The 26,296-nt window shown below is 38.2% G+C and overlaps 1 long non-coding RNA gene across 1 annotated transcript in view; it reads left to right on the top strand.

Moving 5' to 3' along the window:
* LOC145536424 (uncharacterized) overlaps window positions 1–18,669 on the top strand; it is a 234,811-nt gene extending 216,142 nt beyond the window's left edge. Inside the window, exon 5 of the long non-coding RNA XR_014075839.1 lies at window positions 17,675–18,669. This is a non-coding gene — a long non-coding RNA (uncharacterized LOC145536424). The remainder of the gene's footprint in view (window positions 1–17,674) is intronic.
* The last annotated feature ends 7,627 nt before the right edge of the window (window positions 18,670–26,296 follow it).

Genomic DNA, 26,296 nt, shown 5'->3' with positions numbered 1-26,296 from the left:
AACTGAGCACTCATTGTCTCCAAACTACCCACAACATTCCTGACACCACACCTTTGTTCACACTGCTCCCTAGTCTGGAATGCCCTACACGCCCTCCTCTCTGCCATTTCCCTAAACTATATCCTTCTTTTGAGTTCAAATCAGGTTCCACTTCCTCCAAGAAGTATTCTCTGATCAGTCACCTTTGGTGATTTTTCCTACACTCTGATTCATTTTAAGACTTCTCTGCATTTGACACTATGTAAGTGACATTGCTTAGCCTTTTTTTGCTGTGTCCATTCTGTCTCCTCACCAGGAGAGTAGGCAACCAGGGCTCCTAGACTACTCACCTTGGGGGCCCAGTAAAGTATCCTGTACACAGATGTTAAATTAGTTCTTGTCTATGAAATTCATTTTTCACGTTTGTCCCATTTCCCTAAAGAAACCATAGGCTTTTTGTGGGCAAGAACTTTTGAGACATTTCATCTGCCACAATCTCTGTGGAACCTAGCATGATCCACAATTTACAAGAGACTTAAACTTTGTGTTAGAACTGGACATGGAACAACAGACTGGTTCCGAATAGGAAAAGGAGTACGTCAAGGCTGTATATTGTCACCCTGCTTATTTAACTTATATGCAGAGTACATCATGAGAAACGCTGGGCTGGAGGAAGCACAAGCTGGAATCAAGATTGCCAGGAGAAATATCAATAACCTCAGATATGCAGATGACACCACCCTTATGGCAGAAAGTGAAGAGGAACTAAAGAGCCCCTTGATGAAAGTGAAAGAGGAGAGTGAAAAAGTTGGCTTAAAGCTCAACATTCAGAAAACTAAGATCATGGCATCTGGACCCATCACTTCATGGGAAATAGATGGGGAAACAGTGCAAACAGTGTCAGACTTTTTTGGGGGGGGGCTCCAAAATCACTGCTGATGGTGATTGTAGCCATGAAATTAAAAGACGCTTACTCCTTGGAAGGAAGATTATGGCCAACCTAGGTAGCATATTTAAAAGCAGAGACATTACTTTGCCAACAAAAGTCTGTCTAGTCAAGGCTATGGTTTTTCCAGTAGTCATGTATGGATGTGAGAGTTGGATGGTGAAGAAAGCTGAGCGCCACAGAATTGATGCTTTTGAACTGTGGTGTTGGAGAAGACTCTTGAGAGTCTCTTGGACTGCAAGGAGATCCAATCAATCCATCCTAAAGGAGATCAGTCCTGGGTGTTCACTGGAAGGAGTGATGTTGAAGCTGAAACTCCAATACTTCGGCCACCTGATGGGAAGAGTTGACTCATTGGAAAAGACCCTAATGCTGGGTAGGATTGGGGGCAGGAGAAGAAGGGGACGACAGAGGATGAGATGGTTGGATGGCATCACTGACTCGATGGACATGGGTTTGGGTAGACTCCGGGAGTTGGTGATGGACAGAGAGGCCTGGCATGCTGCAATTCATGGGGTTGCAAAGAGTCGGACACGACTGAGCAACTGAACTGAACTGAACTTTGTGTAGTAGGATTTGAACAGGAATGATGTTAGATAAGGGCAATTTAGAAGGGATGAAAAATACCATCTGATGTAGAGAGAGTTGTATCTGTTGCTGGGGAGAAAGATAGATGTTAAGAATAAGCTGTTGAAGGCTATGCTGGAGAGGGAAGGAGCTGGTCAAAACACGATTAGGTAAGCACAAAGTAAGATGTCAATGAAGAGATAATATGAGTCACAGGAAAGATCAACAGGGATTAACTGGAAACTTGCTCTGAGATAAAAAGCAGGGATAGAACCCTTTTCCTGACCATCACCAAAGCTCAAACAAAGTTATGCAGTCCAAGTGCAGAGAAAATCCCCTTTGGGGCCAAGACACTAGTCTTCAAAGAAATATTTGAAATTTTCACATTCCCATTTGAAAAAAACATGGTCAGATGTGGTGTCTCTAAGCCACTTGATATCTTAATGTCAGTTTTGTACTACATGTTCAGAAACCCAATTTAATAATAATGTTTAGTAATAAGTGCCATTTATTGAAGGCTTGTTTATAAGGCACTGTAATAAATGATTTAGATAAGAGAGAGGAGACTGGAATTTCAGGAAGAGTGGATAGGGATAATAGGATAAAAGGCTTCTAAGAAGTCAACAAGGGTAAAACTCATAAATAACCATAGCTCACAAGGCCAAGTGCTTACCCTGTGACAGTGTTTCACGCATTTCACATTACTTCATTTAATCATTGTAAGAACTCTCTAAGCTAAGTATTATTATCCCCATATTAGAGGTGACAAAACTGAGATTCAGAGACATCAATTGACTTATTTTAGATCACACAGCTGGTGTGAATGGCAGAGTGGCAGAGTCAGATTTTTGAACCCAAGTCAGCTTGTCTCCAGCTAATGTCTTTCCCATGGCTTACACTGCCCCTATTGCTATGTTGTCAAATATCAACCATAGTCATAAAAAGCTCATTCAGTGAAACTGCCAATTGTATGTAGAAATAGGGGCCAGGGAGTTTGAGTGTAACAGAAAGTGAAAAGATCCCCAAATTTCACTTGAATCGGACATTTCAATCTCTTTCCTCATCATATTTCAATACCCCTTCCAAAATCCCTGGAAACACTATAAAGAACTAGTTAAAAAGTGGCCAATAGGATTTTGATGTCTTGTTTTTCATCTCATGCCGGTGTTGATAAGGAATTTATCAGAGAACTCAGCAGAGATCTGGGAGGCAAGAGAAAGTATCCTTTGCAAGATAGGATAAATCAACTGGGATAATCAGAAGGTGACTGGCTTTTTATTTGTTTAGGCTGGAGGAGGATTGTAATTTACATTGGGTCAAAGCAGCAGCCAGTGGTTAAGAGGGGGAAAGATTCCTGCTGTTTTTTGTTTCTGAACAAAAAATATTTATGTTCAAACAGCAGCCCTCTCTCCTCACTAGGTGAGAGATATCAGTGGGATTCTCCTCAAGCCCTGAGTTAGTAAAGTCATCATAATTTATCTCAAGGAGAGATACATGGGTTCTTGCATTTCAGGTGCCTATATAAAGGGTTTATACAACTTCAGCTGGCTTCAGGGGCAGTTACTGGGCACACATTTGGTCAAATAGCTCCAGACTCCATATTCAAGGCATTTTGTAGCAAGGTCTGTGCATCAGTGCAAGCCACTTCTTCCTGATATTCTTCTACATAGACACACCCACAGAGAATCTTCTTAATGAATCATGTGCTGGCATAACCTTTTCCAGGTCCGTGATCTTGTCTGGAATGCATAAATTCCCTCTTCAAGTTTTTACTACCCCATCCTGCTCTTTTCTCTTTTTTCCCCCCTCCCTCTGTTTCCTTAGTATCCTTTGCTCCTTTTCTGACTGACACACATACACCCCATCCATCACGTGCCTTAAGGGCATACTACTTCATTTTTGGCATCAAGGTAAAAACTGACATTTGTTTACAAATAAAGCTATCACCTTGCAGCCTGAAAATGTGTTCATGCTGCTCCAGGGAGGACAAAGTACACATTTCTCAAACCTAGAATTCTTTTTCTTTTAAAATCAGCTTTATTGAGGTAGAATTTACATCAAATAAAATGCACCCATTTAAAATGTGCAGTTATAACCCTATATGCGAGACAGAATAAGAGACACAGATGCATAGAACAATTTTATGGACTCTGAGGGAGAAGGTGAGGGTGCGACGTTCTGGGAGAATAGCATTGAAACATGTATATTATCATATGTGAAACAGAACACCATTCCATGTTCGATGCATGAGACAAGGGCTCAGGGCCGGGGCAATGGGATGACCCAGAGGGATGGGATGGGGAGGGAGGTGGGTGGGGGGTCCAGGAAGGGGAACACATGTAAACCCATGGCTGATTCATGTCAATGTATGGCAAAAACTATTGCAATATTGTAAAGTAATTAGCCCCCAACTAAAATAAATAAATTTATAAAAATAAAAAAAAATAAAATGTGCAGTTAACATGCCAGTCAGAATGGTTGCTATTAAAAAGTCTACAAACAATAAATGCTGGAGAAGGTGCAGAGAAAAGGGAACCCTCTTACACTGTTGGTGGGAAAGCAAACTAGTACAGCCACTATGGAGAAAGTGTGGACATTCCTTAAAAAACTGGAAATAGAACTGCCATATGACCCAGCAATCCCACTGCTGGGCATACACACTGAGGAAACCAGAATTGAAAGAGACACGTGTACCCCAATGTTCATCGCAGCACTGTTTACAATAGCCAGGACATGGAGGCAACCTAGATGTCCATCGGAAGATGAATGGATAAGGAAGCTGTGGTACATATACTCAATGGAATATTACTCAGCCATTAAAAAGAATGCATTTGAATCAGTTCTAATGAGGTGGATGAAACTGGAGCCTATTATACAGAGTGAAGCAAGCCAGAAAGAAAAACACCAATACAGTATACTAACACATATATATATGGAATTTAGAAAAATGGTAACAATGACCCTATATGTGAGACAGCAAAAGAGACACAGATGTAAAGAACAGACTTTTGGACTCTGTGGGAGAAGGCAAGGGTGGGATGACTTGAGAGAATAGCATTGAAACATGTATATTATCATATGTGAAACAGATCACCAGTCCAGGTTCGATGCATGAGAAAAGGAGCTCAGGGCTGGGCCATTGGGAGGACCCTGAGGGATGGGATAGGGAGGGAGGTGGGAGAGGTGTTCAGGATGGGGAACAAATGTACACCCATGGCTGATTCATGTCAATGTATGGCAAAAACCACTACAATATTGTAAAGTAATTAGCCTCCAATTAAAATAAACAAATAAATTTTAGAAAATAAAATGTGCAGTTTAATTACTTTTGACTAATATATATACCTTAGTAACATCACTCCTCTTGAGATACAAAATGGAACATTGGGAATTCTCAACGCTGTCACAGTTGAGGCCTGGGTTCTGTTCTTGGTTGGGGAACTAAGATCCCACAAGCCAGGCAGCATGACTGAAGGGGAAAAAAAAAGAAACATCATCCTGGAAAGTTCCCTTCTACCCTTTTGAAGTCAAAATTCCCATTGTAATTCCTACCTTCCGGCAGTTACTAATCTGTTTCTACCATTAGGTTATAGTTTGCCCCTTTTTAGAACTTTGTGTGCATACATACTTAGTCGCTCAGTCATATCCAACTCTATGCGAGAATATTGGGGTGGGTTACAATTTCCTACTTCAGGGGATCTTTCTGACCCAGAGATTGAACTCCCCTCTCCCGTGTCTCCTGCATTGGCAAGCAGATTCTTTACCACTGCACCACCTGGGAAGCCCTCTTTAGAGCTTTATATGCATGAAATCATACAGTATTACTTTCTTTAATCTGGTATTTGGAAATTCATCCATGCTATTGCACACATCAGTAATTTGTCCATTTTTTATTTCTATTCATTTTAATGTGTCGTTCATTGTTTTATTGCTTTCTAACCTATGTTTCTTTGTAGAATATGCTACAGTTTATCTGTGATCAACATTTGTGTTGTTTCCAAGTTTTTAGCTATTACAAATAAAACTGCTATGGACAAATGAAAATCTTTTGCGATGCTACACAAAATATCTAAATATGGAGTTACCAGGGTCATTGGGTGGATGTACATTTAAACTGATAAGAAGTGGCAAAATTTTTTTCGAAGAGGTTGTATTGCTTTACATTTCTGTTTACAGTGTATGAGAGTTCCAGTTTCTTCACATTCTCACCAACACCTAATATTATCACTCTTCTAAATTTTAGCTCTTCTAATGAGCATTCATTTGATCTCATTTTAGCTTTAACTTACATTTCTTTGAAGACTAAAGATGTTGAGCATCTTTTCATGAGCTCCTGGTCTTCCATATATCTTTTGGTGTTCAAAATCTTTAGCATCCCTTTCTTTTATTAGGTTGTTTGTCTTCTTAATATTGAGTTTGAAGAGTCCTTAATATATTCTGGATGCCTGTACTTAGATATATATTGAATTGGCCAAAAAGCTCTTTCAAGTATGGAAAAACCCAAACTAACTTTTTGGCTGTCCATATATATGTATCATATTTTATATTCAAGTATATGATACATTTCAAATTAATTTGTGTGTATGGTGTGAAGTAAAGTTTCATTTTCTCCCCCCATTTGGATATCTGATTAATCCAGTTCTATTTGCTGAAAAGACTATGATTTACACATTGAATAACTTTGAAACCTTTGTTAAGACTCAGTTGAGCATTCATGAACGGGTCTGTTTTTGGACTCTATTCTATTCCACTGATCTTATGTGAAGAATATCTTTCACTGATACCACACTGCCTTGATTAACTGTAGCTTTATAGTTAAGTCTTGATATGGAGTAGGAATAAGCTTTCTGACTTTGCTTTTCCTTTGTAGGGTTGCTTTGGCTATTTTAGGTTCTTTGTATTTTCATATAGATGTTAACATAACTTCTCCATTTATATAAAGAGTTTTGTTAAACTTTTGACTGAAATTGCACTGAATCTATAAATCAACTTGGGCGAGAATTGACACTTTTACAAAACTAAGTCTTCTATCATGAGCATGGCATCTTTCTCCGTTTAGTTTTTTTTTCAACTTTCTTTCAGAAATGATTTATAGTTTTCAGCATACAAGTCTAGTACATATTTTGGGAATTTTGTCCTTAAGTGTTTTTATACATATTAAATGGAATTGCTTATGAAATTTATTTTTTAATTGTTTATTGTTAGTATATAGAAACACAATTAGTTTTACTATCAATTGACCTCATATCACATTGCTATTCTCCAGCTGTTTTTAAAGATTTCTATCTTTGATTTTTAGCTATTTTGACTAAGATGTGCCTGAATGTGGTTTTCATTATAATTAGCCTGCTGGAGTTGCTGAGCTCCAGGATATGCAGGTTGTTTTTTTTCCACCAAATTTAATAAAGTTTGAACATTGTTTCTTCAAAAGTCTTTCTGCCCCATTCTTTTCTTGCCTCTGGGGATCCCATTATGTGTATTGAGAACTTTGTATTATCTTATAGGTTACTGAGGCGCTTAATTGCTTTTCAATATTTTTCTCTCTGTGTTTCAGATTGGGTAATTACTATGAATTTGTCTTCAAACTCACAGATCAGAGTTTGCTTTCAAGCTCTTCTAATGACTTGTTTCATTTTATATACTTTAGATTCTAGAATTTTAACGTGGTTATTCTATATTGTTTTAATTTCTCTGATGAGACTGATTCTGTTTTCTTATTTAAGCTGTTCTTTTATTCAAACCATATTTTCCTTTATATCTTTGAATATGTTTTAACAGCAGCTTTAAAACTCTTATCTGTTATTTCCAAAATCTGGACCATCGTAGGGTTGTTTTATATTGGATTTTTTTTTCTTGATTTAGGAGCAAATTTTATTCTTTGCCTGTTGAAAAACATTTTGAATGTGTTGCTAGACATTTCAGATTATATACTGTTAGGAATTGATTATATATACTGTCTTCCTTTATTGGAAGTTCTCATTGTTTTTGTGGGGGCTTGGTTATAGACTTTGTTAGGGTGAGTGTAGAATAGCCTTTACCCTATAACATGATACTTTTCCTAATGCATGGCCTTTCTGTTGTCGTAGTTGAATGCTGGAAATTTTGTTGATGTCTTTCCACTCTACTTGTAGTGGAATTCCAATGTTTTTGAGTACTGTGCAACCTATAGATCTCTATTCCATTGTTAATCCCATAACAGCGTTTTGCTTCTAGGTCTTGCACAGTTATGGCCTGCACCTGTATAGCCCAACTCTTAGCCAGTGACTTATGAGAACCCCAATAGAGTCACTTGTGAACCCTACTGCATAGTTCCCTCCTCTCTGGTATCCTTCCCTGAACTCCAATATCTGCTCACTCAGCCCAGAAGGACTATTATGATCTGCTTGGTGTTTATTTCCCTGTGTCTTGCTCTCAAAATTGTCCCAAAGCAGAGAAATGACATGAATTTGGGGCTCATCGTATATGTTTTTCTTTTCTTAGTGATCAAAATCCTGCACTGCCTATTGTTCAATGCCTTAAAACACTTGCATTATATTATATTCAGTCTTATAGTTTTTTAAATAGGAGGAGGGCAGGTTTGGTACTAGTCACTCCTTCATAAATAGAAGCAGATATCTCTCTGTTTTCTTATGCTTTAGCAAACTTTATTTCCAAGTATTATTATTATTATCGTTGTTGATACTTTATAAAAGTTACGAGATGCTAAATGAATGAGCCAAAATCCAAAGCCAGGCCATCTAATTCTAAATTCCCTGTGCTTTCCACTATACTGTGTTGCCTCTCCATTTAAATAGCTTTCTAGATTTAGGGATTTGATAGGGGCTAAAGATGTACTATTACAAGCAAGTCTCTTCCCCCTCCACATTCTAATACAGAGATCTCAAGACGTCACTCTCTTAATGTCCTTTTAAAAGGTTTAGACACCTAGAGGTGTAGTTACAATGGTTTCGTGCAATCAGTCATTTTATACTGGACTTGAAAGGACCTTAACAATTATTCCAAAACAACTCTTTCATTTTGAGGAACTTGGGGCAGAAAATAAAGCAAATTATCTGTTTAAGGTCAGTTCAGTTCAGTTCAGTTGCTCAGTCGTGTCCGACTCTTTGCAACCCCATGAATTGCAGCACGCCAGGCCTTCCTGTCCATCACCAACTCCCAGAGTTTACCCAAACCCATGTCCATAGAGTCGGTGATGCCATCCAGCCATCTCATCCTCTGTCATCCCCTTCTCCTGCCCCCAATCCTTCCCAGCATCAGAGTCTTTTCCAATGAGTCAACTCTTCGCATCAGGTGGCCAAAGTATTGGAGTTTCAGCTTCAACATCAGTCCTTCCAATGAACACCCAGGGCTGATCTCCTTTAGGATGGACTGGTTGGATCTCCTTGCAGTCCAAGGGACTCTCAAGAGTCTTCTCCAACACCACAGTTCAAAAGCATCAATTCTTCAGTGCTCAGCTTTCTTCACAGTCCAACTCTCACATCCATACATGACCACTGGAAAAACCATAGCCTTGACTAGATGAACCTTTGTTGGCAAAGTAATGTCTCTGCTTTTTAATATGCTGTCTAGGTTGGTTATAACTTTCCTTCCAAGGAGTAAGTGTCTTTTAATTTCATGGTTGCAGTCACCATCTGCAGTGATTTTGGAGCCCCCCAAAATAAAGTCTGTCACTGTTTCCCCATCCATTTCCCATGAAGTGATGGGACCAGATGCCATGATCTTAGTTTTCTGAATGTTGAACTTTAAGCCAACTTTTTCACTCTCCTCTTTCACTTTCATCAAGGGGCTCTTTAGTTCCTCTTCACTTTCTGCCATAAGGGTGGTGTCATCTGCATATCTGAGGTTATTGATATTTCTCCCGGCAATCTTGATTCCAGCTTGTGCTTCCTCCAGCCCAGCGTTTCTCATGATGTACTCTGTGTATAAGTTAAATAGGCAGGATGACAATATACAGCCTTGGCGTACTCCTTTTGTTATTTGGAACCAGTCTGTTGTTCCATGTCCAGTTCTAACTGTTGCTTCCTGACCAGCATACAGGTTTCTCAAGAGGCAGGTCAGGTGGTCTGGTATTCCCATCTCTTTCAGAATTTTCCACAGTTTATTGTGATACACACAGTTAAAGGCTTTGGCATAGTCAATAAAGCAGAAGTAGATGTTTTTCTGGAACTCTCTTGCTTTTTCGATGATCCAGCAGATGTTGGCAATTTCATCTCTGGTTCCTCCGCCTTTTCTAAAACCAGCTTGAACATCTGGAAGTTCACGGTTCACGTATTGCTGAAGCCTGGCTTGGAGAATTTTGAGCATTACTTTATTAGCATGTGAGATGAGTACAATTGAGCGGTAGTTTGAACATTCTTTGGCATTGCCTTTCTTTGGGATTGGAATCAAAACTGACCTTTTCCAGTCCTGTGGCCACTGCTGAGTTTTCCAAATTTGCTGGCATATCGAGTGCAGCACTTTCACAGCATCAGCTTTCAGGATTTTAAATAGCTCAACTGGAATTCCATCACCTCCACTAGCTTTGTTTGTAGTGATGCTTTCTAAGGCCCACTTGACTTCACATTCCAGGATGTCTGGCTCTAGGTGAGTGATCACACCATCGTGATTATCTGGGTCATGAAGATCTTTTTTGTACAGTTCTTCTGTGTATTCTTGCCACCTCTTCTTAATATCTTCTGCTTCTGTTAGGTCCATACCATTTCTGTCCTTTATCGAGCCCATCTTTGCATGAAATGTTCCCTTGGTATCTCTAATTTTCTTGAGGAGATCTCTAGTCTTTCCCAATCTGTTGTTTTCCTCTGTTTATTTGCATTGATCGCTGAGGAAGCCTTTATTATCTCTCCTTGCTCTTCTTTGGAACTCTGCATTCAAATGGGAATTTCTTTCCCTCTCTCCTTTGCTTTTCTCTTCTCTTCTTTTCACAGATATTTGTAAGGCCTCCTCAGACAGCCATTTTGCTTTTTTTGCATTTCTGTTCCATGGGGATGTTCTTGATCCTTGTCTCCTGTACAATGTCATGAACCTCCATCCATAGTTCATCAGGCTCTCTGTCCAGCAGATCTAGTCCCTTAAATCTATTTCTCACTTCCACTGTATAATCATAAGAGCTTAATGTCAAATATCTAGTAAATTGAAGAACCAAGACTTGAATTGTGTTCTTCTGTCTGATCTTCTTGCCCCCAGACTCAGTAGCCCCTATCACTGCTTAGGGAAAAACTCTTGGAGAATAGAGCCTAGAACTGTTGACTTGGAAAAGGTATAACATTTCACAGTTATAGTTGCTTTATTTCTTTTAAAGGGCAATAATGATATCAGTAAAGTGACTTAGCCTCCTTGTCTGGTCATTCTCTGAGAAGTTTCTGTTTTCATTTCAGAGAAGGATAGCTATGCCTGAACAGGAAAGTTAGTCATAGATATAAGAATGTGAGAAATGAGTCATACCTTCTTCCAGGAAGTAATTACTTCTCAACACAGTGCTGACATAGCAGCAGGATCAGGTGTTGAAATTTACATGCACTCAAGGGATTTTTAAGTGGGACAAAGCCACCCTGTTTCTTACATTCCAGTTGTGATAACCACATGTAGTATTATTTCAAAGCCTTTCTGAGAATCGTGGGACCTGTCACGAAAAAGATGAAGTTGACTGGAGATTCCTTCCATTTAGCCTTCATTAATTCAGGTATCAGAGTCAGACAGGTAAACACAAAACAGTTCCTCTTAATCTTAATTTTGGTTATTTCTTTAAAAGCATGTGTCTTAAACCCTGCTGTAACTTCTCCATCTCCTAGAATTTTCTCAATTTTTTCTATCTACTAGTCAGGCAAAGGAAAGCTAATTTTTCACTTAAGGTTTGACATTAAGAGCCTTCCAGGATTACTTCAGCACTTGTCACTGTTGGATGTGGTTGACTGTCACACAAATCCCCTGCCTCAAACATCAAACCAAAAGATGGGGTTGTGAATCTCCTTCCCATTTTTGAGTTTCTGTCAGTAATGAAGGAGACATAAAACATGGGATTTTTATCAATTGGACAAGCTCTAGCTATTATATCTCACTTTCCAAGATCTGATTCATACACATAATCTAATGAGAGGTTGCTTAATATGCCTTGGCTGGTGAACAAAATCCAGTAACTTCAGTACTGAAGTGTAGTCTCTGAACCTTTCAGTCAAAAATGAGTCTGGAGAAGCTCACTTATATCATTGGCCTCCTCAAACGTCAAATAGGTAAGAAGAATAAATAAATGTGAAGTTGTCAAAGCCCTATAGATTGAGTTATCAACAATAATAGCAAGAACAATAATAATAACTTACATTTATTGCATACCATACATAGTTCTAGGCACTTTACATTTGTTTATTATTTTAATCCTTGCCTCAACCCTATGAGGTAGGTGCTATTCTTCCATTTTATAGATGAAGAAATTCAGCCAGGGTATTTAAGTAACTGAACAAGGTCACAGGACTGGTTCAGTAGCTAAGCCCAGATTTGTACCTAGACAGCCTGCTTCCAGAATTGGAAGGAGTAACAAGCGTTATCACTGGATCTCTGTCCATATCCAAACTATGGCTTGCATTCTGGGCCACCGTGCTTACAAGGGTTTAAAAAGACACAAATAATTTTAAAAGGTCTTAAGAAATTGTGAAATTCTTTATTTTAAGCGAAGATGGTTCCTTGTATTTAGTTTAATTCCTTCACTAGAAAACGGATTGGAAAGATTAAGTGGCTGGTTGCCTAGGTTCTGGCCCCCAGTTCTGCTAGTAGCTAGTCTTGTACCTAATCATCCTAGAAGTCAGTTTCCTGACTTGCAAATTCAACAGATACTGAGCACATACTGTGTGCCAGGCACTGTACATGGTGCTGGAGAAATGGTGATTAACAAGTAGATACGTAATTATGACAACTGAGAATGTCAAACTTTACAATCTCTAAAGTCCCTTCCGGAACTGAGTATAATCGAAGACAGCAGTATTCTAGATGCATTCCCAACAGAAAGGGACTGATTAAACAGTCTCTTGACTCACTAGAAAAAATACTAAAAACTAGACTCAGAACTGACTCAACTAAACTGCTTTGTGACCACAAATCTCCCTACACCATCTCCCAGTTGCTAATGTAAATTATCTCTGGGGCCAGACTGCTAGAATACAGGCACTCAGTGTGGATCCTGGAACAGAAAAGCTGTAATGATTTTTATGCTTTCTTCCTTTCTCCCTACTTTCTGGCTTTGCAAACAGTTCCCTTTACTCACAAGGATATGTAGCTTTAAGGAATATAGACACTTAGACCTGAAAAGAAATATTTAGTAAAAGTTGAAATAAGTGGGCAAACAGAAGTCTTGTTGCTGAAAACTCACATCGATTGATTTTGAACAGAGGATCCAGAAGTAAGACTCAACTGACCCTACCTTCATTCCAGCCAAACCATCCAATAGAAACTGGGCATATATAGTCTAGTCCCTTTCTTCTTTTTCTTAGGAGTGAGCCTGCCCACAGGGATCCCATAGTTTCTTCTGCTCCTCTAAGCCATAAATTTTAGGATAAGCCCCTTTCATGAGCACATTGTATCTGTGTCCTGTAGTTAGATCTGTATGACTGAACATATAGTCCATGTTTGGAAGCAGTGTGAGATGAAGCAAGGGTCACATCATGGATAACAATATCCTCCCACAGGTTATGTGCTCTAAAGCAAGAGCCAGATTGACTGAAAGGCCTCAGTTTTACTTAGTTTTGTCACAAGTCTTCAAAAAGAAAGAGTCAGAATGTCATTTTGCTATTTTACACCATTCACTCATTCATACCTTATCTATTACTCATAGAATCATACCTCATCTATTCATATCCCCTCATTTTAAAGATGAGGAAACTGAGATCTATTAATATTACTAATACTAATTATCATGTTATTCATATATTAATATTATTAATCTATTAATAAAAAAGCCAAGTGATGTGGCCAAATCACACTGCTTATTAGGAACAGAGTGGATATTGCTGTTTCTCCAAATAGAGGTGTCTGAAAGTGAAAGTGAAAGTGTCAGTCATTCAATCATGTCCCACTCTTTGCAACTTCATGGAACGTAGCCTACCAGGCTCCTCTGTCCATGGGATTCTCCAGGCAAGAATACTGGAGTGGGTTGCCGTTTCCTTTTCCAGGGGATCTGCCCAACCCAGGGATTGAACATGGCTCTCCCACATTGCAGGCAGACTCTTTACTGACTGAGCCACCAGGGAAGCCCTTGAATCAGAGGTGTCTGATTCTGCTAGAAATATCAAATCGACGTTTAGGTTTAATTTAACTAACTTCTATGAATATTTACTCAGACTGTACCTTTTTTTTTAGTATGGTGAGACTTCATCTACTATAAGAGTTCCACATTATTTCATTACAATTTTGTGGGGAGAAATAGCAGACTTCTAAAATTGGGTGTGGTTACTGAAAGAGAGCAACTATTTCAGATGAAAAAGATGCTATAAATATTCTGCACAGAATGAGATCTATGGTTCCACACCTCCTAGCCTCTGATCCACAAAGTGGCAAATTGTTCCAGCTGCTAGCCTGTGCCATGAACACACCTACTTCAACCATCAGAAGACACTTTCAAGGCGTGGTTTCTCTCCTCAGCACTGAGTCATGAGCGATATCATTTGTTGGCCAGTCAGAGCAATACAACAAAACAGTTTTGCTACATGTAAAGAAAGGGCCCTTGTGATGTCAGCTTTAGGAAGGCAGATGAAACATGCCAGTGAGTGTAATCACTCATTAGCCATCCTTGAAGAAAGATACTTTAGGTAAAGCGAATGACCCAATTCTCATCTAATTGCAGCCAGTATCCTTCTTGGCTTCGCTGAGTGAGAAGTTCCATTTCTCATTCTTGTTTTGCCTTTTTATTTACCTTCATCTGCAAGTTTGACTGGTGTTCTAGTCTCCTTCAGCCACACTAGACAGAGTAAATTAGAATGGCTGAGAACCCTCAGGCTCCCGAGCAGCAACATTCTCTAGATCCAAAGGATTCTTTTTTCCAGCTGCTCTGCTAACTACACCCAGCTACTCTATATGCTACATTTGCCCCATCCTCTGTTCCATTTTTCTTTACTCATCATCCACCCCTCCCTTTCCTTGGGTTCCAGTGATCTATTTTCATCCTTTGTTGAGCTGTACCAGCTAAACCTAAGCACCCAATTTTCTTCCTGCCTCCCAACTTTCACACATTAACAAATGCAACAATATTCCTTTAGTTGATTCCCCAAAGGCTGATGTTTTTTCTCCAGAAGATCTAGCAAGAACATAGATAAGAAGGAGTTTCTTTCTCCTGCTTTAGGGAGACTAATACTGGCAAGGTGTGGAGCGCAGCTAGATAGTAATACAGACTGAACTGTGCTAGTCTTTGATTGCCCAGGTTTTTCTGGGAGCTTTTTGATAAGCTGGCATCCTCCTGAACTTTGCTTTAAGATTTGAATTAACCTTATTCACAGACCTTGAAGACAAGAGAGAGCACTATGAAATAACAACTGAAGGCAATTTCCTTCAATGTCTGTGATTGGTTCCATTCAATTTACCTACTCCGGAGTCCGATAGCACTAACTGAAGAGCACTAGTGTGCATAGGATATAATCACAGCTTCTTCCTCTTCTTATCCCAATAGGCTAAACAGCAGGTTATCAGCTTTGCTTTCACCATTAGTGGAAGCAGATTTTGATTGGGAGCAATCAGGAAGCAGACAACTGAGAGACCATTTGTGTGCTTAGCACAACAGCCCTAAAATTCACATGGTGGATGCAGATCTGAACATCACCAGAAAGTTGTATTAAAAATTTAAAGAAAGTTAGCCAAGTTTCTGAATATTCTATATATTTTTTTGCAATATTCAGAATGGAGCCATATTTTACTTTGAACTCCGTGACTCCTCAATAAAGCCCAAAGAGTTTGTCTTGGTCAATAGTGATAGCAAATGTGATTCTGGCACCAGGGAACTGGGAGAATCACTCAAATAGGTGTTTGTATCATGGAGACAGGGCTTCCCTGGTGGCTCAGTGGTAAAGAATCCACCTGCCAATGCAGGAGATGCAAGAATCGTGGGTTCAATCCCTGGGTCAGGAAGATCCCCTGGAAAAGGGAATGGAAACCCACTCCAAAATTCTTCCCTAGGAAATCCCACGGACAGAGGAGCCTGGTGGGCTACAGTCTCTGGGGTCACAAAGAGTTGGACATGACAGCGACTAAACAACAACAACAATATCATGGAGACAGAACATGCAAAGCCATGGTCATGATAGGAAACAGGATGATCACTAGCCTTATTCATTTATTTAAGAACTAACGTTTATTTTCCTCTATGCCTTGGGGGAAATCTGCAAAATTTTGAAAGTATAAAAAATGAAAGCTATGCATGTTCTAAAACTTCATAAATAACCGTAATTAATAATTTGGCATATTTCTTTTTCTATATATCTTGTATTTAAATGAGATTATACTGGGAATATGATTTAATATAGAGTTTTAAAAAATTCTAGCATAGTAAGTAGTAACTTCCCCATGTTGTATATTCTTTTTAATGAGATTTTAATGCCTGCACAATGGGCCTTTTGTCTTATATATTTAGCTTTTCCCAAACATTTTGCTTGTATAAAAATATAATGAGCATTATTGTGCATAAAATTTTCCCTGCATTTTGTATTTTTTTTCCCCTCCTAGGATTGATTCCTAGAAATACCACGATCATTGAGGAAAGATTTTTGACTCCACAACGGGATTATTTGGTGCATGGATTTTTACTCTGATATGATACATAGGGCTTGGGCACACTTGGTTAAATTATTTGGTCTCCATTGAGATGTTGGGCATTGCCCAGTCAGATCCTTAGTAAGCTTTTTTATTTTTCTCAAACTTGTCCTGAAACATCAGCTTTTGGATCCTAGTGACAAAATCATTAATTTAGTAATAAACTATGTAAGTAGTAGATGTAATCAGTGGCAGCTTTTATTGTATGTACTACAGATCAAGAATTGTGCTTAAGTTATTATGTGGATTATCTAACTTAATATTATTCAAGCTTTTCTGTTCATTAGAAACATTTGGACTTGTAGCTAAAAATAACAAAATTTCAGCTTCAGGAAGGCATTTAATGTTTGTGGGCTTAGTTACCTTTATAAAATGGACAAAAACACTGGCCTTGTTCAACTTAAAGGGCTAGTTGAGTAATCCTAAATTATTTACTAAATTATTTGGTAAATTATTTACTAAAACTTTATAAAGGTTATAAAACTATATGTAAACAAGTTCTTAGTATTGGTTTTATTGGTAACTGGAAAATTACTTGTCCACACCTTCCACAGTTTTGGCAGTTTAAGTAAACCAGTGTAATTAAAGCTGGGCCTGAGGAGGTTACAATTTCATATTTCTTTATTTTTGAAACAGATTACTAAATTCTGTAGAAAAGGAAAAAAATATAATTATTAATTCTACCAGTATTGTTACAGATAAGGAAAAACAGGTTAATGCGTATATGAAGAATCATGGGATATCACCCCATAGTGTTGGAAATTCTATATAGGAGTTATTTGAGAGCTTTTAAAGCTTAATTTGACATTTGAGACATCACTTTCCTTTACTTATTGTTCAAATTTATGTAAGGAGGAAAGGAAACATAGCCTTTGTTACACTTGTGGGGGAAAAAGTTGAACATACCTTATTACATGGCATACCAACAATGATGCTATTAATAATTCTGTTTAAATAGGTTCAGTGGTGGTTAACTGTTGAAATTTATTGGGAAATTTAAATATAATAAAAGCAAAGTGAAGGTCAGGTAAACATTTAGGAGGAAGAGATTGAAGGTAATCAGTTTCATTGGCCTCTCTACATCAATATCTTTTAAACCTAGCTGATAATTTGACTTAAAAGCTGGTCGAGTTCATCTTTCATTGTGATAATCTCCTATTTCTATTAGCCACACTATATATATATGTCATTAACTCTTTGTGAGTCTAAAGCATCTTTCTGGATAATCTTGACTTTGTTTGGATATCAGCCTAGGTATTATTTCTGCTCAAGCATACCCTAACTCAGAGATCATGAAAGAAATTCCTATTCTCCCTAGGATAGCTATCTTTCATTAACATAACACAAGACCCCTGTTGAGGTCATTTCTGACTCGTAAAAACCTCTCTTTCCAATCTTCAGATGGGATTTTTGAAAGTCATGAAGTACTAAGCCTAGTTAGAAGATAAAAGAACAGGAAAAGTTTGGTACGGATTTTGATTTTAAGAAGACAAATGAAAGCATATAAGGTATGTATCTTGCTGTTGTCTGAGATGCCTTTCAAATTTTGTAAGAATGTGTTGTATGGTGTTCCCAGAGATTAAGACCAAGTCACAAAACAACATAAGTGCTAGTAACACATTTCTATAGTCAAACCAGCCAATACATTATGAAAAAGTTTGAATAGTTTGCTACAAAACAAGCATTTTGAATATTCAACAATGTTACAGTCCTGAGTCTTGCACCTTAAAAGACAGAAGATTGTATCTTTAGATGGGTGCTTGGGTCAATCAATCCCAAGTATAAATCACTCAGATTTGAGAGAGAACCAAGAAGAAATGCACCAGTTTGGTTATCAATCAGTCATAGAGAAAGATCAACCAATCTAAAGAGCATGATAAATGTTTACATTGCCCAAAAGTCTGGATTTGCAAACAAACTGAAGTGATATTAAAAATAAATGTCATAGGTTCATTCTTGTTTTTGCTATTATAGTTTTATTAGGCTTTCTCTTTTGTTGGATTATCAAGGTGATTTAGTCTTGTTTATAAAAGTGATGCTCAGACTGTAAAGAATCTGCCTGCAATGCAGGAAACCCAGGTTCAATCAATGGGTCAGGAAGACTCCCTGGGGAAGGGAATGGCAACCCACTCCAGTATTCTTGCCTGGAGAATCCCATGGACAGAGGAGCCTGGCGGGCTAAAGTCCATGAGGTAGTAAAGAGTTGGAAACAACAGAATGACTAACATTCACTTTTCTTTTTTCACAAAAATGATAAAGTACTTTGAAGACACTGGGTATTGTTTTGATTTTCTTTAAATATGCATATAAAATACTCCCAAAGTCTAAGGGTTTTCTTAAAATTCATGCTACTTTTCAATGAAAAATTTAAACTATCCATGTATATTTATACAAAATATCTTTTCTTTGTGGTTTTGCTTTGTTTGTCCTCGCAGCTTGGATTCTCGTTATCTTCCCTTGCCTTTTTGGTAAACTTCTGCTTACTCCTCAAGACTCAAATATGCGTCAGGAAGTCTTCCAAACCTTTACAAAGAGATAATTACTTCCTTTTCTGTATTCCCATAGCATTTGATTTATACCTCTATTAAAGCACTTATATATTTATTTCATCATGGCCTCCTCCACTAGCATGCGTGGCTCTGGAGGAAAGGAACTATATTCTAGTTTTCTCTATTTAGAAAAGAGTAGATATGCATTACATGTTTGTTGAATCAGTGGGTTACTATCTTAGATCTAATTGATTCTTGTTAACACCTACATTTACTGAGTTTCATGGGACCATTGCAGGCAGTGTGGCCTGGTGCCAGGAGACAGAAATAGAGTGGTTCCCTAAGTAGAATCTAGTTATTTTGGACAGAAACAGATGCTAGAATGTTAATTTTCAAACCTGGCTGCAGATTAGAGCCAGTTGGGGAGCCATTAAAACTATCAATGCCTGGCCCCATCTCAGACCCACTTAAATCAGAGTACCTGGGCTAGGGCCCAGGCATTGATAGATATTTAAATCTAATATACAGCCACAGTTGAGTACCATTGAACTCGAGATTGACGAACCTGCGGTTATCAGATAGTGTTCATACTGAAATGGAAACAGGAGAGGAGATGAGTCAAAGCACTTGAACTCAGGAATGAAATCAAGGTTGATCTAAATCCATGAAACAGGGAGGAGCCCAAATCAGCACTCAAAAGGCTGGTTAATGCCAAGTTCAGTAATAATAGCCTGTTAAGAGACAGGAGTTAGACATGCAGAGATCAGAGATGCTCAGAGATCAAATTTTCTAATTGTAACAATTAGTTTTCAGAGATTATAAATTCTTTTTAAGCTGTGATTCGGGCCCATTTAGCTTGACAAATTCCCAGAGTCTCACCTCTGCAGTCGAGGAGCCCCCAAACAAATTGGATTTATTATAAAACCAGAAGTTTTATCTGTGTATACAGTCCTTCTTCATCATAGTATTCCCCTCACTCACACTGGGAAGTTTTGAGAAGAGATTTGGGAAAACAGCTTCCAACAAAATCTCTCCTTTGCCCCTACTTACTATTATTATTTTTGGTTCAGTAATCATGTCAGGCCAAAGTTAAGTGAAAGAACCCTTGGATACAAAAATTCAATGACTCTAATCTAGTACATTAAAAATATAAGTAGATTGACATGTTCAGTTAATACTAGAGAGCTGAAAAACAAGTTAAAATACTTTTCTATGTGTGCCAAACATTTTGTTACATATAGCATTTCCTTTGGAAGATTTTATTATCTAATATCATATGTATTTCTGTGAGATACTATTTAGTTATGGCTAAGCAGACTTATTTCTAAGTGTCCATCTCTACATTCATTTCACAAGAAAAATTATGACACATATTGAGTAAAAATGTACCTCTTAAAAGCAAAGCTTTTTAGGGTTGCATTCAAAATGCAACATCCCTGATACAGGACTCTCTCATTTGATATCCAACTACTTTGCCGTATTTCCTTAGCTTTATCATGTTTCCCATGGCAACAATTTGTATGTAGGGAACTGTTACAAGAACTTAGAAATCAGTGGATTTGGGGAAAGGTAATATAGCAGAAAGTATTAATAGTTTCAGTAGCAATGGGGTCTTGGCCAGATTATAATGTGCTGAGAAGTAAGTGATGGTAACAAAATGCAAGCAATAGAAACAAATTCTTGGTTTTTGACAAGTTTAAAAGTCATGAAAGATTCAAGGTTGGGTGATAGTTGGAGAAAGGAGTAGTACTGAAATAATTTTTTATTTTGGAATATTTATAGGATTAGAAAAAAGAATTGGAAGTAAATTATAAATATAAATATCAAGAAAGGAGGTGCCATAGAGACTGCTAATTGTACCTCAATATCTATCCTCTCCTTCCTCAGTAAGAGAAATCTCATATTCTATTTAGGCATGTGGAAAGGTACTATATGTTCCCCAATCCCCTTTGCAGCTAGCTATCACTGTATAACTAAGTTCTGATCCATAGATGTAAGCAGAGGTGATATGTGCCCTTTCAGGAAGTGTTCTTAAAAGGAAAGAGTGCGCATTTCTATCCTATTTGTTTCCTATTAATTGGAATATGAACCTAATGGCTATAGCTATAGTTCTTGGCCTTAAAAGATAGACTTTAAGGTGGAAGCAGTATGCTGGGGATGGAAGAGAAACAAGATAGAAGGAATATGTGACTTGATGGTTATGGAGCTAATATGCCAGACCTGAGATGCTTATGTTTGTAATTTTTAATTTTAATTGAAGTATAATTGATTTACATTATTTTGTTAGTTTCAGATGTACAACAAAATGTTTCAGTAATACATAACAAATATGTCTATTTTTACAAATTCTTTTCCCTTTATAGGTTATTACAAAATATTGAGTATAGTTCCCTATGCTATACAATAGGCCTTGTTGGTTATCTATTTTATATATAGTAGTGTGTATATATGGGCTTCCCAGGTGGCACTAGTGATAAAGAACCTGCCTGCCAATGCAGGAGATGTAAAAGATGAGGGTTTGATCCCTGAGTTGGGAAGATCCCCTGGAGGAGGGCATGGTAACCCACTCCAGTATTCTTGCCTAGAAAATCCCCATGGACAGAAGAGCCTGGCAGGCTACAGTCCATAGGGTTGCAAAGAGCTGGACAGACTGTAGTGACGGTGCACACCACAAGTGTGTATATATATCCAGGGAAAACCATAATTTGAAAAGATATGTGCACTCCAATGTTCATTGCAACACTCTTCACAATAGCCAAGACATGGAAGCAACATAAACGTCCGTCAACAGAGGAGTGGCTTAAGAAGATGTGGCATGTGTGTATGTGTGTGTGTGTGTGTGTATATATAATGGAATATTACTCAGCCATAAAAAGAATGAAATAATGCTATTTGCAGCAACATGGATGGACCTAGAGATTATCATACTAAGGGAAGTAAGCCAGACAGACAAATATCATATGGTATCAACTTGTATGTGGAATCAAAAAAAATAACACAAATGTTCTGTCTTGAATAAGAGACACAGATGCATAGAAGAGTCTTATGGACTCTGAGGGAGAAGGTGAGGGTGGGACGTTCTGAGAGAATAGCATTGAAACATGTATATTATCATATGTGAAACAGAACACCATTCCAGTTTCGATGCATGAGACAAATGCTCAGGGCTGGGGCAATGGGATGACCCAGAGGGATGGGATGGGGAGGGAGGTGGGAGGGGGGTTCAGGATGGGGAACACATGTAAACCCATGGCTGATTCATGTCAATGTATGGCAAAAACCACTACAATATTGTAAAATAATTAGGCCCCAACTAAAATAAATAAATTTATTTTAAAAAATGTTGTGTCTTATTTAAACCATTGTTATTTTTTTATCATTTGCAACTGAACCTAATACTAACCAGTATAACAGACAGTTGATAGAAGGGTGGGATTGAAATTAAAGTGATAGGTTTTACTTGACAAGGAGGGAAGGTAAGTCCCTTACCTGAGAGAGGACAGAAAGAATAGAGAACATTTAGGAATCTAGAATGTTTCTGACATTGAAATATCATCTCATCTTACATGATTTCTATTATCTCAGTTAAAAAAGGAAGTCATTATCTGAACGTGGGACTCAGATTCAATATTAGAGAATGAAAGAAACTCTAGATCAGTACCACCCAAATTATGGGTCCCTGTGAAAGTGCTGCACTCAATATGCCAGCAAATTTGGAAAACTCAGCAGTGGCCACAGGACTGGAAAAGGTCAGTTTTGATTCCAATCCCAAAGAAAGGCAATGCCAAAGAATGTTCAAACTACCACACAATTGCACTCATCTCACACACTAGTAAAGTAATGCTCAAAATTCTCCAAGCCAGGCTTCATCAATACGTGAATGGTGAACTTCCAGATGTTCAAGCTGGTTTTAGAAAACGCAGAGGAACTAGAGATCAAATTGCCAACATCTGTTAGATCATCAAAAAAGCAAGAGAGTTCCAGAAAAACATCTATATCTGCTTTATTGACTATGCCAAAGCCTTTGTGTGGATCACAATAAACTGTGGAAAATTCTGAAAGAGATGGGAATACCAGACCATCTGACCTGTCTCTTGAGAAACTTGTATGCAGGTCAGGAAGCAACAGTTAGAACTGGACATGGAACAACAGACTGGTTCCAAATAGGAAAAGGAGTACGTCAAGAATGTATATTGTCACCCTGCTTATTTAACTTATATGCAGAGTACATCATGAGAAACGCTGGGCTGAAAGAAGCACAAGCTGGAATCAAGATTGCCGGGAGAAATGTCAATAACCTCAGATATGCAAAAGACACCACCCTTATGGCAGAAAGAGAAGAAGAACTAAAGAGCCCCTTGATGAAAATGAAAGAGTAGAGTGAAAAAGTTGGCTTAAAGCTCAGTGTTCAGAAAACTAAGATCATGGTATCTGGTCCCATCACTTCATGGGAAATAGATGGGGAAACAGTGGAAACAGTGTCAGACTTTATTTTTGGGGGCTCCAAAACTGCTGCTGATGGTGATTGCAGCCATGAAATTAAAAGACACTTACTCCTTGGAAGAAAGGTTATGACTAGCCTAGATAGCATATTTAAAAGCAGAGACATTACTTTGCCAGCAAAGGTCCGTCTAGTCAAGGCTATGGTTTTTCCAGTAGTCATGTGCTGGAGTCCAGCTCCAGCAGGTCCAGGGATTCCCTCAGGATGGGTGGCGTCGGCGATGCGAATGAGAAGACACAGCAAGTCTCGGTGTTTCCAAGTATCTCCCCCCCCTTTTTTTTTATTGTTTTTTAAGACAGCTTTTATATTTTTAGTGGTATATAGAAACAAATGTAACGTATAGAGTCATACCAATTCAGCTTAAGGAATATACCAATTCAGCTTAATGGGTATATCTTAATGGGCCTATCAAGTTAGCTCAATGGGCCAGCAGCTTCGACCCTCATCGAAGCCTTTTGCATGTCTTTAGTTACAAAAAAGCCTCATTTTGTTTACATCATCTTCTGGCCTGGTGGCCTGCTAACACCTTGTGACTCTCTACTGATAAAGGTTGATCAGTCAGAATACTTTTGTATAGGGCACATCAGGAAAGAATTCATCAACAGGAAGTTTCAAGGTAAAACCTGTTTTTGGTAATTTACTCTATGCCTTGAGCTTAACAGAAAAGAATGTAGTTCCATAAAGTCAAAGAACAGCAAGCTGAAGTTCAGCTCTAAGTAAGACTCATCAGTTAAATCAACAATTGTCTTATTATTTGTATTAAAGCTAAATTTTTATTTATATAAATCTCTAACTATTATGCTTTCATTATATAGGCTAAATACATTAAGAATAAAAACATAGTGAGTAAATATAGATTAAGTAACAGTTTCATAAAGCAATATTTTTTGTATTTCCTAACAAGCCTTTTTTCCTGTGAAGGGTTTTGTGCCCATAGGGGCTTTCTGTGCGGAGGCTCTCAATGATGTTTTATTACTAGGGAGCAGTTATGCACATTACCTCCAAAGGCACAGGTACTTTTATTAAACAAACTAATATGTTAGCAAAAGGAGTTTAGATCAGCATACTCTATATCCCAGATAATTTTATTTAGGGTGCTACTGTTCAGGGGCCTTGTTGATTTGAGGTTTCAGAATGATCTATTTTAGAAGGGAATCAGGAAAGGCCTTTCGCCTAAGTCACAGAAAATAGGAAGAGGTTTATTATAGTAAACATCAGAAAGATAGATATCTTTAAGGTGAGCGCTGAGGCAGCCTTCCGAGAATCCCTGAGGCCTGAGAAGCCTTGCTCAAATCAGTCCTTTCCCTCATGACCCTGTCATGAGTGGGGATCTCGTGAGCTGGCTCCTGGCAGTCATGTATGGATGTGAAAGTTGGACGGTGAAGAAAGCTGAGCGCCGAAGAACTGATGCTTTTGAACTGTGGTGTTGGAGAAGACTCTTGAGAGTCCCTTGGACTGCAAGGAGATCCAATCAATCCATCCTAAAGGAGATCAGTCCTGGGTGTTCACTGGAAGGACTGATGTTGAAGCTGAAACTGCAATACTTTGGCCACCTCCTGTGAAGAGTTGACTCATTGGAAAAGACCCTAATGCTGGGAAGGATTGGGGGCAGGAGGAGAAGGGGACGACAGAGGATGAGATGGTTGGATGGCATTACTGACTCGATGGACATGGGTTTGGGTAAACTCCAGGAGTTGGTGATGGACAGGGAGGCATGGCGTGCTGCGATTCATGGGGTTGCAAAGAGTTGGACACGACTGAACAACTGAACTGAACTGAACTGAACCAGCATCATCAGCATCACTTGGGAACTTGTTAGAAATGCAGAATCTTAGGCTCCACCCTATACCTACTGAATCAAAATCTTTGGAGATAGGGTCCAGAAATATGTGTTTTTAATGAGATCCCCAGGTGATTTTTTGTCACATTAACATTTGAGGAGCACTGGGCTATGAAAATCTCTGTGGAGGAGCTGATAGAGAATTCATTAGTAATGTACAAATGCGCATCTTTTGAAATATGAATAATAATCTTTGGAGTTCTACTGTGAATATGGCAAAGAGGATAATGTTACTGATGATGATGACTTATACAGGATGCAAATGGGAGAAAATTTCACAAGATACAGTGTTTCTCTATGGCCAATTTAACTTTGCATCACACTTTCACTGTCCTTCAAAATAAGACAGAGCAAGGCAGCAAGTTGGTTTAGCACTGTTTCCCAAATTACTATAACTCTTTGACCTATCTGGGCTGTCTAACCTTAGGTTGTAAACCATTTGAAGGCACTGATCTTGGATTATTTACACTAAGTTTCAAGATAATTGTGTCTGGCCACTCAAATGTACATAAACAAGATTTGAAGGAAAACTATAAATACTATAATTCCAGCCTATTTCCTATTCTCATTTTTTTTTTTGGTTGGTTGCAGGAAAACATTGGAGAGTGAATCTTGTTTATAGCTGAGGTTAAAGTTTAGGGGCTTATAGTTCCAATCTTGGGCCTAGTTTGATCTTTTTCTTTTTCTATAGTTGAATATTTTGTGTTGGACTGTGGTCAACATTGTAAAGACTTTTAAAAACATCATTAGGACTGTAAAATATGTGTACATTTATGCACATTTACACTGATATCCCCTTCTGTACTTTTTAAAAACAAGATGACTTGCATAAAGTTTCTACTGCACTAACTTAAATAAGCTCTCCAAATCCCTTTCATTTCGAACCACTACAAAATGTATAAAATTAAAATTATACCAAGATGGCTTCATGTGAAAAGAAAAAGAACAATGCAAAGATAAATTCATATCTCCAAGCTCTTAAAAGGTCAGTTTGTCTTTGGCATGGGATTTGGGCAAAAAGTCAGCTGTTTGATCTGAATCAGTCCACTCATCTCATTTTTGCCATAAACACTATATGGGGACATGTCAAATCTGAATTAATAGGGCAGAAGGAACAAAAAGATAAGGAAGAAAAATCATTTTGTTTATATGAAACTATTCTGGTCACAAGACAAGAAAAAAGGAAAAGAAGT

The sequence above is a fragment of the Giraffa tippelskirchi genome, chromosome X (genome assembly GCF_054371585.1).
Source record: "Giraffa tippelskirchi isolate mGirTip1 chromosome X, T2T-mGirTip1v1.2.pri, whole genome shotgun sequence".
Lineage (NCBI taxonomy): Eukaryota > Metazoa > Chordata > Mammalia > Artiodactyla > Giraffidae > Giraffa > Giraffa tippelskirchi.
This window is presented reverse-complemented; position numbering and strand designations above follow the sequence as displayed.